Genomic DNA, 15,627 nt, shown 5'->3' on the forward strand with positions numbered 1-15,627 from the left:
TTCAGTATGTTTGGATTGTTATAAAGCAATTTCGATAATGCAGCTGTGGTAACATCACAGTTAGATATTGGTAAGACGTACTTCAAAAAGTATTACAGATGTATCTGCTCATAAGCACCCTGTTGTATAGAGTGAACTATCAAAGACGCAGAATAAAAATGTATGTTCAAGTGAACTGTAACGGGTTTCCTGAGACTATAAACTGAAAGTACAGACACGGGGTGACTTTGTGGATTATACACCCAATTAGACAATTTTTTATATAGAATAATGTAACATAGAGTAGAAGCTGCTCTGTATCCCTGATCTGACCAGACCATCACAAACCTTTCTGTGAGTTTAGGTCACACAAACCGATTTTTAAAATTCCCTTAGAGCAGCAAGCCTGAAACTTCAGCTGATTTTTCTTTAAACCTCTCAAACTGTACTCTTCACGTCTGATGAATGAACTGATACTTTTGGAATTCTGCATTAATACTTGTTTCTAAGGTTGTCAAGGACGAGAAGACAGACAGACTTATCACTGAAGTGAAGCGGAGCCTCTTCCACCAGTTGTATCACTTAAGCATGATGAATTGGTGTTTAACAAAACTCCTTAATGCTACAGGCAATGACACAATTAACTCTTAGTCTTTTCCTTTTCCTTTTTACCATACAAGTAAGAAACTTAGAAATAGCTATAACTGTTACGTTATCCCTAATCCCCAGAGGATAGATCCTTAGTGAGGTATGACTATATGTAAAATTTTATGTATTGAATTGTTCTGTGACAGTCTAAAGGTCTAAGAAGAAAAGTTACCTCTCCTATTTTGAAGGAAATAATGCTTGAAGACCTTAACTTCCCTTACATTCACAGAATCATGGAATCATAGAATGGTTTGGATTGGAAGGGACCTTGAAAGATCATCTAGTCCAACCTCACATCATCTAATCCAACTAGGCTGTGCAGAAATCTCTTCAGTATGTTCAGTAGTCTTTAATTCAAGGGTCTGGTTTTTGTGTCCGTTTGAAGCATTTGGTGTTGGCTGCTGTTGGAAATAGGATATTGAACTAGATGATCCACTTGGTGGAGCCGCTATGGCAGTTTCTGTGTTTCCTTTTTTGAGGGGGGAAAAAAAAAGGATTTAGGGGTTGGTGTGACTTGTATTCAGATAAGTGTGACATATCTGTCACTATAGTAAATGACTTTTATTACATACAGGATAATAAAAGTAACAAGCAAAAAATGGCTTGGGCACTTCTGAATATGTAGTTAAATGCAGTGCTTGTCCCTAAAGAAAATAAACACTTCCAAGTGTTTTTATTTTGAAGAATATGAGAACAGTAATAAAGTAATAAACCATAAAGTTTATTTTCACTATCTGTCTAGTTAAGAAATGTTTGACAAAATTGCCCAATTGCGTATAATTTCTAAAATTAAAACCTCAGCTAAAATCAAATGAAAATATCATTAACCTGACACAGAGAAAAATAAAATGGTTCAGTATCAAACAATAAACTTAATTATTATGTTAGCTAAAAATATGGAATAAACAACAGTTCCTGCAAAATCCAAAGGCAGAATTCTTCAGTTATTTATCAGCTACAAAACCCAAAGCATTAGCAAATCTAGTACTAAAAGCGGTTTTCATATTCAGTCTACTAATGTGAGAAAGATCACTGCATCTGTAGAAAGCAAATCAAGTTTAAGTAAGGTTTCATAACAACTGTATGCATTGCTGTAATTAAATAGGGATTAATAACTGACAGATGAGAAAGCCACAGAGGATTAAAACAGCAGGTTATTTGGCTCTGTTGCCTTCAGTTTTACAAAGATTCCTGCTAATTTGGGACAATAATTAGATAAAAAGTTCAAGTGAAAGTGACAATATTTCAGGACCGGAATCTGGTCCTTAGCCACTAATATTTATGCATTTGCAGCTCTGCCCGACAGAAAACCTGCCTTAACTATCTATTGGAGATGCCAACCCCTACAAATTATTTTCTGTGATGATGTTTCAGCCACAAGTCTACATATGTGCATCTCCCTCTCTAATATCTATATACAGACTTTGCCAGGCCATGGAGGATTAAAAATAGGTTAAAATTCATTGGAGCAGGTGTACTATTGCTGATTTGAAACAAAGTTTTCACTTCTGCAAGGCCATTTTCTCTTCTGGTTGGATTTTACATATTTCATGGGAAAGCCTCCAGGAGTATATTAAGCAACACGACAATCATTTGTCACTCAGCCTACCTTGAGGAAGAAATTGTATGTTCGGTGCAGTGTTTTGTTCATTAAAAAAAATAATAAATGTATGCCTACTGTTCACGTTCATTGATTCTATTGTTATACAGTACTACATTGGCTTATCTGATATGAAGGCTATGGAAGTCTGCACTAAACTTTTCAAGGTTCAGCCCTGAAAGTGCTCCTCAATATGTAGCTAGAAATTAGAAAATGTTTCCCTTCTTTTCCAGCTTCTAAGACTTTGAACATGGTCGTCTTCTTGCCCTTGGGAACGCCTTCTAAGGAGCTGTAGAATTGGAGGTACTTCCGCACTCACCTGGAAAATATGTGAAATCAGAACACAGCCATTTAATGTAGCTGAAGTTTTCCGTTTCCTTTAAAAGTTTTCTCAGGAAGTCACCCAATATAAGAAATTTTAAAAGCATCTAACTAAGCTTACTGCAGCAATGAGGCATCTGAACTATGAGTATTTCATAACAGCCAGCCACTCGGGCTCCCTTTGGTCTTCAGTTTCCTCAAGATTCTGTTTTACCCTGTAAAGCTGGTTTCAGATTTTTCTGTCTCCTCTCCATCCAATTAAGCTTCTAAACTTCTAGTTAGTAAAAAAGTGTGAATGGTAGTCAGTCCCTTCCGGATACTCAAGGATGAAACTTTTGAAGATGCATAACTGTCTGATTTAAGAAAAACTCCAAAGTTCCACGTCTCAAAGTCAATATTAACCAATTCAGTACATCCAATTTTATCCTGTTTCTAACAATGTTGAGGAAAAACCTTTCTCTCACCACCCTCCACCTGTCTGTTACTTCTCACAGCTTAAGTCTTCTCCCAGGGTAAAGTGATTTAATAAAAGTTTGCTTTAAAAGATAGGAAAAAAATCCTAGAAATAAATTTTAGATTCTTGAGTGTTCATGAATTTGGTTTACATTTTTATACAGAGTGTCTCCTGCTAATATGGAAAAATCTGAACTAATAATACTTTCACAGAATTTTAAATTGTCTGCTTTACATGTAGCAAGAGCTGTTGACCAGATACTGAATTTATAATACATTTATACTGTCAACTGGAATCTGTGGATTTTTGTCAGGATGCAAGGGAAGAGAAAATTTCTAAAGAAATCCTTTAACATATTGGGTGCTTTAATCTTCTCTGTCTTCCGTCACTCCCACCACATCACTGTTCCATCACCTGCTCTGATGTTAATCAGAATGACTGGGTCATCCTCTTTTATAAACTTGCTGGATTAATTCTTTTTTCAAGGTCATCTGCGAATTGACTTTAGTAACCAATTATAAATTGGATGGCATTTTAATATTCTACCCTCTCCCTGAGCTTTAATCCAGAAGTGATGAGAAAAAAAAAGAAACCCAAAGGAGTTTGCATTTTAGGAAGCAAGCTGATGAATGCCATTATCCAATACCTTTATAATTTCTCCTGCCCTGACCACCCTTATCTTTCCCACTGAGTTCAAAGGGAGTTGAAGGAAATTCAACATCTTCCAGAAATGGTGCTTTAGTCTTTTAGCTAATATAGCTGCATATGATCTCTGGAGAAATCTGTCGATATTGGTATTTGAGGCACTTAAGCTTGACATTCAGAGTTCTGCACTATTATGAATGCATCTCTATTAAGGCAACAGAAGCAGCTCTTTCTTTCTCTCTTTGATGTCGCCTTTTGAAATTTAACATTAAAAAGCAATGTTTTCCTTCATTGTATTTTTAAAAGTCTTTGAAACAGTTTAGGAAACTGCTTTTGGGCCATCACCTGGCAATAAGCTATTTTAATAGTGTGATCAAAGATTATTTCATTGATTTTTTTAAAACCTACTAGATACCTGCAGAACCTTGGATCCAAAGGGCACAGATTGCAAAGATCCGTTGACTAAGGATTGCAGATCTACTGGTTAAAGACTTCATGAGCATTTTCTAGAGCAACATTTACCAGATGGCTGGGTTTAGGCCCAACCACAATGTGTGCTCTTGAGCATCTTTCGACCTGACCATGCTAAAGCAATGATTTTCCCCTGCCTGCCTCTTTGGCGTGCTTTCTAAGCATAGAAAGCAAGCGATGGCTTTCTCTTTGACCCCTCCAAACCAGCAGTACAGTTGCCTCCATTCTCCCAGACCAATGCCTCCAAAGACCCCCAAGATATCTCCCCTACGTTCTTTCTCCTATGCCATAATAAGCAGATCAGCTCAAGAATTTCAACAAAGACTTAACCATATGCATAGCCTCACTTAACTATTCACCTCTTCAGCTGAAGGAAAGAGTTGAAGCAAACAGACACAAGGACATTGAAAGGCATCAACAATCCCACTGTCTTCAGTCAGTACAAGAAATAGATATTAATTAAAATTAAATGTGGTGGTGGTGTTTCCGTATCGCCCTGCAGTATTCTTTAGGGTAAATTCAGAAGCAAAATAAGGATTACAGGGTCCTTCCTTGCTTGTTTTGAGATTTTATTCCAAAATACCAACAAGTTTGTGTCTTTTTCAAGACCATGAGGAAAGGTAGACAGCAATTCTGTTGTTTTAGATGAAAAATTAAATGACAAATAGAATGAGAAATTAAGAACATGGCTGTGATACAATTTGTTCTTCAAGGAGAATGTTTGTTCATGAGGATTCTGCTAAGGATTTCAGACTGTGCTACGGCAAGAGGAGATAACCCAAAACTTTCATGGTGCTATCAGCACACCTGATCTGCAAAGCCAACAGAAAACCTGGAAGTAAAATTTGCCCCATTTGCCCCAGTATTCTGGGGAAGCCGTGAGTTTTCTTCAGCTCAGGACAGGCTTGAATTGTGGTTTGCTGGGCCTTTGTTCTAAGCCACAAACAGGAGGTAACAGCTGCTTAGTGTTTTAATTGTGTATTCACAAGAATTGCAAGCAAAGAACAAAATAAACAGCTTATACCATGAACCTTTGTTCCTGCTCTGTTTATGAGTGTTGATTTCACTGCCATTCAGTCCTTCCAAGGGCTCATCCATATAAAATCAAGATAATAAATTCAACTCTTGCCTGTCTCCTTTTTTATACTTTCTTTTTGAAGGCATGCACCAAGCAGAGAGTGCTGGAAAAATAACTGCTTGCTTTTTCTGCAGAATTTATACGCCATAGGTAACTGCAGTGCATACTGCCCCACAGCCACCAAGGCTTTAGCCATTATCAGGCAGATGACTGCAGGAATGAGAATTAGGCTTGACTCCTTGCCTAGACATGGGCAGGACATCCTGAGGCTATTCAACTTAAGAATTATGGCATTAGGACAATGAAGCAGACGAGGGCCTTAGGCTATCATCAGTACGCTGTACCAGTCTCTCTCCAGACTGTGTACATATTTTTTTTTAAATGCTTATAATGTGAAGATAATAAGAAAGTTCCCTGGTACTCTACAGAACCATATCAAATCTTTTTATCTTAAGAACAGAAATCAGGCCTAGTGTCAGGCATGCTGGAACGCTAAAGCCCCTGTAATTTCAGTAACCTACTTCTCTGTCACTGGATAATAGCCATTTTTCACTTCTGCTATGGGCAGTAACAAGGCAATATCAAACCAAAATAGATCTTTTTCAAATGCATTCTTCTAAAATAGAAATGTTGTTTTCTCTTTTTGGAAAAAAAAAATTAAAAATGACATTTCCATTTCAGTGATTTTTCCAGAAATCATTAATTTATGCTTTCTGATGTGCTTTGGCAGGCATTCTAGCCTTTCTGAATCTAGAGGTAAAATTCCCACATCTTTAAATGAGAGTAAGGATTTTCTTTTCCACATATCCATATTTATACAGTTCTTATGTGCACACACTTGGGTAGACCACTTTCCTTCAGCTTCCAAGCACGTCTCTCATTCTTTTGCTATGATCCCTGCTCACTCAGCCCCTTACCCTGCTTTTCAGGCACAGAGTTGTTTTAAGTGGTACAATTTACATACAGGGAGGCCTTGGCCATTCAGGCAGAGAATCTATTGTTTGTGTGCACTAGGAATAATCTGTAAGCCATACCATGGAGAACAAGCTGGAGTCAAATAGATCACCTGAGGAAATATGGCACTATAAAGAGAGTAAGAACGGTGCACGACTACAAAATACTTGTCTTTCTTCATTCAGGCTTTAAAATTGAGCTGTTTTACCCACACCTGATCACTCTTTGAATTCCCTTTCTGTCAGCACAGGAGCAATTGAATTTTCCTCCAGCGAAGGTTATGTGCCTGCCTATTTGAGGATGTGTTACGTGTCATGTGCAGCAGGTTGACACAGCCATGGGACAGCACTTCCAGCCCCTGAACAGGCAGCTGCCCTGACCAGAGCCACAGAAGTGAGCAGGTTGTGCCAGGTGCAGCTGTACCCACGACCAGGTTTACTAGTGACCACTGCAATGACCAAGAAAGGCAGGAGCTAGAAAACCCGGATGTGACAGGGGGAAGACCAGCACCCCTTGATTTGTCCTGGCTCTCCACCTGAGGTTATTGCCCCAGGGCAGTGGGCAAAGGGGAGGATGTGCACGGAGGGCGGTAACTTCTCAGGCCAACACAAGTTCAGGTTTCCCCACAAGTCCACCTGCAAATGCCAAAAGACCAGGACGGGGGAAGTGGAGATGTGTCCCCTGTCTCCCAGACACCCTGGTGTTCTTCCAGCCCTGCAACCCACTTCCATCAGCCTCCTTTGTATCTTCTGGACAGGACTCTGGAGCACAGGGATAGACGCAGACTGCCAAGCTGTTTCTCTTGGGGATTTTCTTCCCGAGCAGGAGGTGCACTATTGCTCCCGGTCACATAAAGGGTTATTTACAGTACTCTCCATGCTTCTCTTTTTTCCCCTCCTTCTTGACCTGTTACTGGAGTGACAGAATTCAAAATGACGACCTGACTGGGAAGGTGTGTTTTCAGTCTGCTTGAGGTTTTTGTACAAGAAGTCTCTGTCAGTGATGCAGCTCTGTTTCCTTGGACACAGTGTAATTCGGGGGCCTGTCAGGAACACATTTTGCACTGCAAAATAACTTTTTCTTACTTTCTAACATGGCGAAGAAGCCATGAAGCTGTAGAAGGTTACTCCATGAACTGAGCGAGCCCCAGAATATCAAAAGCACAGAGAGGACTTACAAACTCATTTATTTTCCTGTCCCACTACCAGCCTTGTGCGAATTAGGGCTACAAGTTTCACATTAGTATTCAGGAGGTCATTTGTCACACACAAAGCAATAAATTAGGGGGAACATTAATGGTGACAGGCATACAAGATTACTGAACAGTAGGAGCATTTCAGTCCCTTTGGGATGAGGAGAGCAAGGTTTCACGGCCCTCTGGCCCACCTGCCATAAATCCAGCATTTCAGCAATGAACGTATTCAAGCACACCCCTGAATTGGCATTGCCTATATACATGCAATTAATATATGTGACTATACAAGTTTAAACTTGCAGTTTAAAGTTAAAAGTCTATATAAAGCCTACTTTTCAAGGAAGGATGTTTCATGTAACATTTGCTTGACCTAGAAAGAAACTAATTTAAATTATTATAAGATTCCTTAATCCTGTTTGACTTATTTTCCTGAGAGAATCTGAAAATCCAGTGGCTCTTACAGACTTTTCCTGTGCTTATGGGATACTCCCCTCACATAAAAAAATACCCCAAACTAAAAATTATAATTAAACTGGTAAGCTAAACTTTACAGTGTCAGAAGGACAGGATAAATTCTTTTTAATGACTAATACCGCCAGTCTGTCTGGGTGATTCGGAGTCAGAAGCTTTATCTTGTCCGTCTGTCTCCCTGGCCTGTCTCCCACCAAAGGAGTCTGGCTAAATCAAAAACACCGACCAAGCCCCCTTCCTGTTTCCCCTGGAAATGTTATCCATTGTGACGAGTGGCTTGAAGTCACAATTACTTCAGTGTCTTTATTAAAACATAATGTTGAGATTTTAGCTAAGATTAAGTATATTCATTCCCCTAAGTTTTATTGCACTGAAATAGAAAGTCTTTGTGAATTACTGAAGGAAGGATTTTTTTTTTTCCTTTTTTTTTTAATATTTAAACACTAAAGAATAAAAATCCCTTTTTCATACACTGGCACAAAGCAAGGGTAAGACTAAAACCAATATATTTAAAAGTGGATGATTCTCACTGGCTTTACAGCAGCAAACACTGCCATCCTGATCCTGATGTGGCAGGAGACTAATAGAGAACATTTCCATAAAAGCACTGGTTCTCTAGATGCTTCTGCAAGAGCTCTTTCCTTTGTAACGCAATCTGAATATTGTAGACAGGCCTCAATTTAGTATCGACTTCAAAGGAACAATCTATGTCAAATGCACCGTGTTCCTAGCTCGTTTGAAGATGAAGACACACCGAAGCCCTTTCTGGCAGGGAAGAGGGAAGGAAAAGAGGTTTGTTTAGTCCAAATCCCCCCTGGTTGACTTCCAATACATCAGAAAACTGGTATGTAGTCAGTCTCTCTAAATAAGAAAAAGGGAAAAAAAAGACAGCTCAGTGATTAATAGGCTTACTTGAATGTCAGAGGTATATGCTCAAATCCTTTCTCTGTCAAACTGCGGAGCAGGGATGGAAAGCAAAACCCCATGCTTCAGGAGAAGATCAGGCAATCTCAGATGGGTTTCTGTATCAGTCTCTCCTGATAATTTTTTTTTCAGTGGATATAAAATACAGAAATAATCACTGCAGCAGTAGTAACTCTGCTTCATCATGAAAAATGCCTTAACCTTCAGGCTACAGGATTTCCCTTATCCGTCCTTTTGCTATTTGACTGCATTTTGTGCAAGACTTTATGCAGTAGGTGTGTTTAGATGATTTGATTCATCTGAGATCAAAGAATAAGAATAACACAGAAGGGACAATTCTTAACATACCAAGTGTGAAGTCAAGCTGTACACGTGTCTAATGGGAAAAATGTACTTTACAGGAAGGAAAATGGGTATGTAGGGGAGCTGCCCCTAGAGGGTTAAATCATGGCATAGCAGAGGCTTTGAAGATCCATTCTTGAATTAGAAATGGTAGCCTGATGCCTAGAGTCCTTCATAGATCCAGTTGGGTGCCCTCAGGGTAAAATATGAAGGACGGACACCTCCCAGCCAGAATATATGCAGCGTGGAAAGTCTGTGTAAAGCAAATCCATTGCCCTTGAACCTTCGTTCCCGCCTTCCACCGGGGGCACAGCTGCAGTCCCATGAACCTGCCACCTTACCCTTATGCAGTATCCTTGCACCTGACCTCTCCTCCCAGGAGAAGTCTCTTTGGCATGCCCAGACTGCCCTGAAGGAATGGGCATAAGGAGAACGTGTTCTGCCAAATAAGCGTATTTTACTTGTAGCTGACACAGTAACTATTGTTCTTGGGTTGTTTATGCTTTATTCCCTCTGGCATCTGCTAATATATTCTTGGTCTGATTCTTATCTTTTACTGACAAACGTCAGAAGCTTTCCTAGACCTCTGGGTGGGGAAGGGCTTGACATTTCTCTTCTAGTTCTGATCGATAGCACATCAGCAGGGATGGGTCAACCACTTGCAGCTCTCATTCCTTTATTATTTATTAACATTCCGTTGTCTCTCACCTCTTATTGACCTTTTCTATTCAACGAATATGAAACTGAGGCCCTTTGAACTCAAGTGCCAAGAGGTGCATCTGGATTGCAGGCTATCATCCTGAGTAATAGGCAGCTGAAGCAACGGCACGCAATATGCGCTGCTACTTGCCTGCCTCACCCGGGCAAATGCTACTGAGTATGAACCAGACTCCCAGGGAACTTGGCCTGTAGTGCTCATCGGTACCTAAAATAAATTCCTGCAGATCCGAGCCTCCTCCTCACCTTAGACTATATCTGATGAGCACTGAGGAACAAATTACTCCGACTGTGCTTTTGTACCACATAGAAGTAGACAACGTATATGGTGGTTGAAATCTGAAACAAGCGGAGCAGGGATGACAGTCCATGGACAATCTCTGCACACTGAAAATCTTCATTCAAGGGCAGCCTCTGGCTGGCATCACTCTAAAATGGTGCCAGGAAGGGAGGCCACCTTTTGTTTTCACATCCTATTATTCATGGCTTATTTTAAATATGATTAAATGGATATTAATTGGTTTTGTCTTCAGCTAAACAATACTTAGGGCTTTATTTTATCATATGAATAGATTGTATATCCTTCTCAAGGATTCCCAGAATGTCAGGGGATGAATAACCACAAATGTTCAGATATGAGCAGAATGAGCATATGCATACTCATTGCATATGGGTATGCGGTTTGCATGTGTGCACTTTTGCTTTTCCATACACACACCCACCCCAGAACAGATTAGCTGTAGACTCAGATGGGAGTCGTTCTGCACAGCTCTACTGGAGACACATGATGTTTACGTGTTGTCTGCAGCCCTGAGATATTAATATCTGCAGTGCAAGGACTGTATCTTTGCTGATATTATATGATATAATCTAACGGCACTAATAATACAATGAAATCAGGGCCTGACACACAACCATAATATAAAAATAACATTACAATAATCATAATAACAAAACCTGCATGTGGATGAAGATGTAGATCAGTTCTACCTTGTGGATGCATAATTGCTAATGCATGAAATATGTGACTGTGTGTCCTGAAATGAGTTTGCTAAGTAGAAGCTTGTTTTGTTCTTCATGGAAACAGTCAGTTTTTGATGCCTTTAGCATTGATAGACCTTAATTTTGAAAAACAACATTCTCGTATGTCATAACAGAGATGGTTATTTCATTTAAACTGTGAAAAACTGTCAGACCTGCTAGGATTTTAACCCTGGCATGAAAGAAATACAGGTAATACACATCCACTACTTAGACCATGAGCCATTTCTGGAAAATAAGCATTTCTTTAGTTGAAATATGATTGTAATTTTCCTGATTCAATTAGACACAGACTGACACCCCAGTTCTGTATACCCCACATCTTCGAGTGCGGGAAGTCCGTAGGCAGACACTAATTTTGTTTCTTGAGCCTATCTACTTTTAAATGTATTTCTTCCAGAGCATAATGATAACTTCCTTGTGTTTTTTATGTCATGTAAAATTTCAGGATCCTAGGTACCATTTTATGCACATAGAACCATTTAGGATAGCAAAAGCAAGTACTGCTGGACACACATTTAATGTATAAGTGCAAAGAACGGCACTGCTGGTCTTTTTACCATGATAAACAAAAGAGGAAAAAAACTATGTGCCATACAGCGAGATCGTCTAAAATCTCTCTCCTCTCTATAGTATACAAAATCTAAAGTCTCTGCTTCTATCTTTTGCGAGCAATCAATGAGGAACATTTAAAACGTTAGACTTTATTGAGAAGGAAATCCTTCAAGAAAAGGCATTATTTAAAAAGGGAAAGGCGGAAAATGCATCAATAAAGTGAACTAGAACCTTTTTAGTCTGGCCAGTCTCACAAAAAGAATGGCAATAAATATTTCTATAACAGGAATATTTATCTCCCATAACCTCCATGACAACAATTATTTCACTAGGCTCAGAATATTCTTCCTTCCTTTTATTTTTTTTCATTTTGAATTAACTGCTTGTGTAGACAAGCATCTGCTGCCTCTCCATCTCACAGCTGCTCTCTCTTGAATTTATTCTTCCTAGTCTGTGTCCCTTGCCCATTTTCAAGCAAATACTTCAAGCCTCTCTCTTAAATGGTCAGTCTGGGCAAAAGGCCAGGAAGTGAAATCAACTCTTTACCACTAGATTTCCTTCTATTTTACTTTATTTCCCTAGGAAACTTTGCCTCATCCCAAAAAGTCTGCCAGTCCCAGAAGCTTGTATAATTATAATTGTATAGGAAGTTACTAAAGTTGTGGGGTTTTCTCACTTTAAATGAATACACTAATTTCCCAAAATGTTTTAATTTTGTCTAAACCTGATAAAAAATTACAAACATATAATAGGATATAGGTAAATCGGAACCAATCTCTCATTTCGTATCTTTTGGTTGTTCTTTTTTCTAGGATGGGAGGACATCAGAACTGCGCACAACATTTTTCCAGACCTGTAAAACCTAAGGATTATACAAGCTGCTGATAACACCCTGATGGACCAGAAAGAAAATGGCATAAAGAAGGTATCAAACTCATTCTGACAATAATGCTTTTTAAGGGTGGCCTTTGAGCCACAAAGTAGCTTTAAGGCTGCGAACGTCCCTCAGTACACAGTGGATCTCCCGCAGCTGCCTAAAGGAATATGTTTATAAAGAGCCACATGCAATCTTTATAATCTTTATGTGGTAAATGCCCTTCATTTTAGCTATCAGCGTCCTTTACTCCATGCTGACAGCAGGCTGCTGTGGGGGCTGCCCAGCTGTGCAAACACACCTGCGGTCACCACCAGCACCTCACACACCAGCGCCTGTGCCGCACGGGGCAGCGGCAGCAGGGACACGGCCCCTTGCTTCCCTCTGCCACTCTGGCACTTCTGCACTGGTGAATGATCTTATTGCTGTCTTTTCTTTTGATTCCTTCCCTATCCTCTTCTTTTTGTGTCTACTCCCTCTTTTCCTGCCTACTCATTTTATTCTGTGCTCCAGCTCTCCATTCCCTCAACTTAACCCTGTGCTGCACTCTCAGCCTAACTCTATTCTATTCTATTCTATTCTATTCTATTCTATTCTATTCTATTCTATTCTATTCTATTCTATTCTCTTCCCTTCTCTTCTCATTCTCATTCTATTCTATATTATTCTGTATCTATATCTATAGATATAGATACAAACATCTAAGTACAGGTACACACACACATACACACTACTGAAAGCTCAGATTCTGCAGCATGCAGGCACTTCAGATAGACCACTAAAATATATCAAACCAGTCAAAGCTCTGACCGCTGCTGGGTGTTTGTCATTCAAGGTACAGAAAAAGGAGAAGATGATGCAGGGAAGGTTGATCATACCTTGACACATTTCCATGCTTTTGCTTTTTTTTGACATTTTTAACTGCAAACTGTAACATATGGCCATACCCTACCTCCAGTTCCTGTGGAGCCCCTTGCACCGACATATACTCAACATGATGCTCAAATGGGGCAACCAGACAGGGCTACACAATACAGATGTGAAGAATTTGCAGGCTGGGATAGAACGAGTATGAATTATCCCATCAACAAAAGGAAGGAGAGTGGGCTAGAGTGAGAATAAAAAATATTTATAGACTACAGTATTTTTGGAAAAGTGTTTAATTTGAGAGTTCTGGAGTTCATTTCCCCTAGCTAATTACAGGATTGGAATCTTTCTTAATAACTCATTAAAGATGAATGGAAGTGTTAACAGAATACATTATTTTCTTGCATAATTAGTAACGGAAACACGAACATCTTAACTGAACAGGCTTTAAGGTGAACATATGCATACTGGGTAATGCTACAGCCATATCTTTTTATTTGTTTGGTTTTGCCAATGCAGTCCATCTATTAAATGTCCCTTCAGCGGATCAGCATTAGTTATATTTTATGTCCATGTCATAAATGTAACAGATATACCACTGTGTTCACAACAGCAGTTAAATATTATTCCCTATTTTTAAAAAAAGTCCTGTAGCTATGTGATAATGTCATTGGAAATTGTTATTACAGTAGACAGGAACTTGCATGACCCCTGCTGGGTTATCTTTTCCAAACTGTGTAAGTGAACCTTGTTTTCTATGTAGTCCTTTTGAGAAGTGAATAATTAAATTCTTACGATTGTGCAAGTTGATACAATAAGAGAGAAATTCTTATTTCCTTTTCTTGTCCTGTTTCCTGGAAAAGTAACAAAAGCATGCCAGATTCCACCTGGCATTTTTACTTCCTGTTACAAGTTGTTCGACTGAATGCAGGGAAATTAAGGAGAAATCTTGGCACACTGTCGAAATGAGACAGTTCTCATTGACTTCAAGAGGGTCTGATTTTTTAACTTGGGTATTTTCTTAAAGAATATAACCCTTTAGTGAGAAAATACCTTTCTTTGCTTAAACACAACTTACATGTGAAATGTAGGACTGCCTTATTATTTGATTAACCACTTCTTGAACACAATATCAATTTCATGGAGCACTGAGTGAGGAAAGGAGGACTTAACCGCTATATTTTGAGGCATGGCATCAAACAACAGTGATTCTCACTTTTTCAAAATACCTGTTTCCATCAGGTTGTTGAAATTATTGTCTGTGTCTTAGCAGAGCACTGAAAGATGGGGAATATATTTTGACTTTGCCCATGATAAATTCAGCAGAAGGATGCGTGTATCCAGTAGAGATATTGGTTGGGATGTGGGATGAGGGGAAGGAGCGAGCTCACTGGTACAATGCAGCCTCCCCACTGCCAACGGGTGCAGACTCCACAAGGTTGCAGCACGCTCAAAGGCCGGAGCCATGCAAACAGGCAGTGCTGCCAGACTATTGATCTTCTCCTGCCTTTCTCACTCCCTCTCCAAAGTTTCCAACTCCAAAGAAATCTGTATCATGCAACAGACCGCAATAGGTTTCTTCACCTGTACAGGAGAGTTGATAAAGGGAGGTGCACATTAAGCAGCCTTCCTTTACGCTAGCAGAAAAGAGACACTGTAGCTGCTCCTGCTGTTAGACTCTGTTCCCAGGTTTGTGGAAGAATGGGTAGACACATCCATTTCCAGACATTTTCTGGTATCCCCTTTGGGGATGAGAAGTGTCACCAGCCAGCTTAGTGAAATTACTTGTGCCCTACGGATCGCAGTGTTACGAGATCATTTTACTTGTCCCCTTCACAGCCAGGCAGATCTCTTTTATTGCACCATCCATCTACTTCTGCAAAGCCAAATACAGCTCTTAGTAAGAACAGGACTCTGTACCTCTCTGTGAGACTGCTTCTAAAGCAAACAGACCCCCTTAAGCCCTAGCAGCTGAATGCAAGAAAAAATCCACCCTCAAAGAGAAAAGTAGCTTTATTAATTCAGCCCTTCTCTCATTACTCCTTAGTCAAAAAGCATGTATTATTATAAGACTGATACGTTGATATAATGAAACAAAAAACCTAATGGCTCTTAGTAAAATTACAACTAAAGCAAGCCCCTGTTTTTTCAAAGGCTCGGATCATACAGGTAGAGGAGTAAGGAACAACTACAGCTAAATAAGGCTTTTACTACTGAGCAAAGCAGCCACACTAGGACTTATACATCAGTCAATCACTCATATAACATCTACATTCATATAATAAAGCGTTCTTTATACGTAGAAGTTTAGTTGCCTCACATGGTGACTGGTGCCAGCACTTGTGTGTGAGAAACTAATCCTCTCTTTCAAGAAAGGACGTCTTCAGGAAAATCTCCATGAAGACAATGAAAATGTTTTCTTATTTACTTAAAATGGAACCAGGAGAACATTCAAAACCAGAGGAAGAGCTGTTTTCTGGAGATCTAGTAG

At 39.5% G+C, this 15,627-nt stretch overlaps 1 long non-coding RNA gene across 1 annotated transcript in view; it reads left to right on the forward strand.

The window, feature by feature from the left end:
• Window positions 1-15,627, forward strand: part of LOC134515323 (uncharacterized) — a 232,986-nt gene that overhangs the window by 216,874 nt on the left and 485 nt on the right. Inside the window, exon 2 of the long non-coding RNA XR_010070949.1 lies at window positions 12,208-12,320. This is a non-coding gene — a long non-coding RNA (uncharacterized LOC134515323). The remainder of the gene's footprint in view (window positions 1-12,207; window positions 12,321-15,627) is intronic.

This window comes from Chroicocephalus ridibundus, chromosome 4, assembly GCF_963924245.1.
Source record: "Chroicocephalus ridibundus chromosome 4, bChrRid1.1, whole genome shotgun sequence".
Classification (NCBI taxonomy): domain Eukaryota; kingdom Metazoa; phylum Chordata; class Aves; order Charadriiformes; family Laridae; genus Chroicocephalus; species Chroicocephalus ridibundus.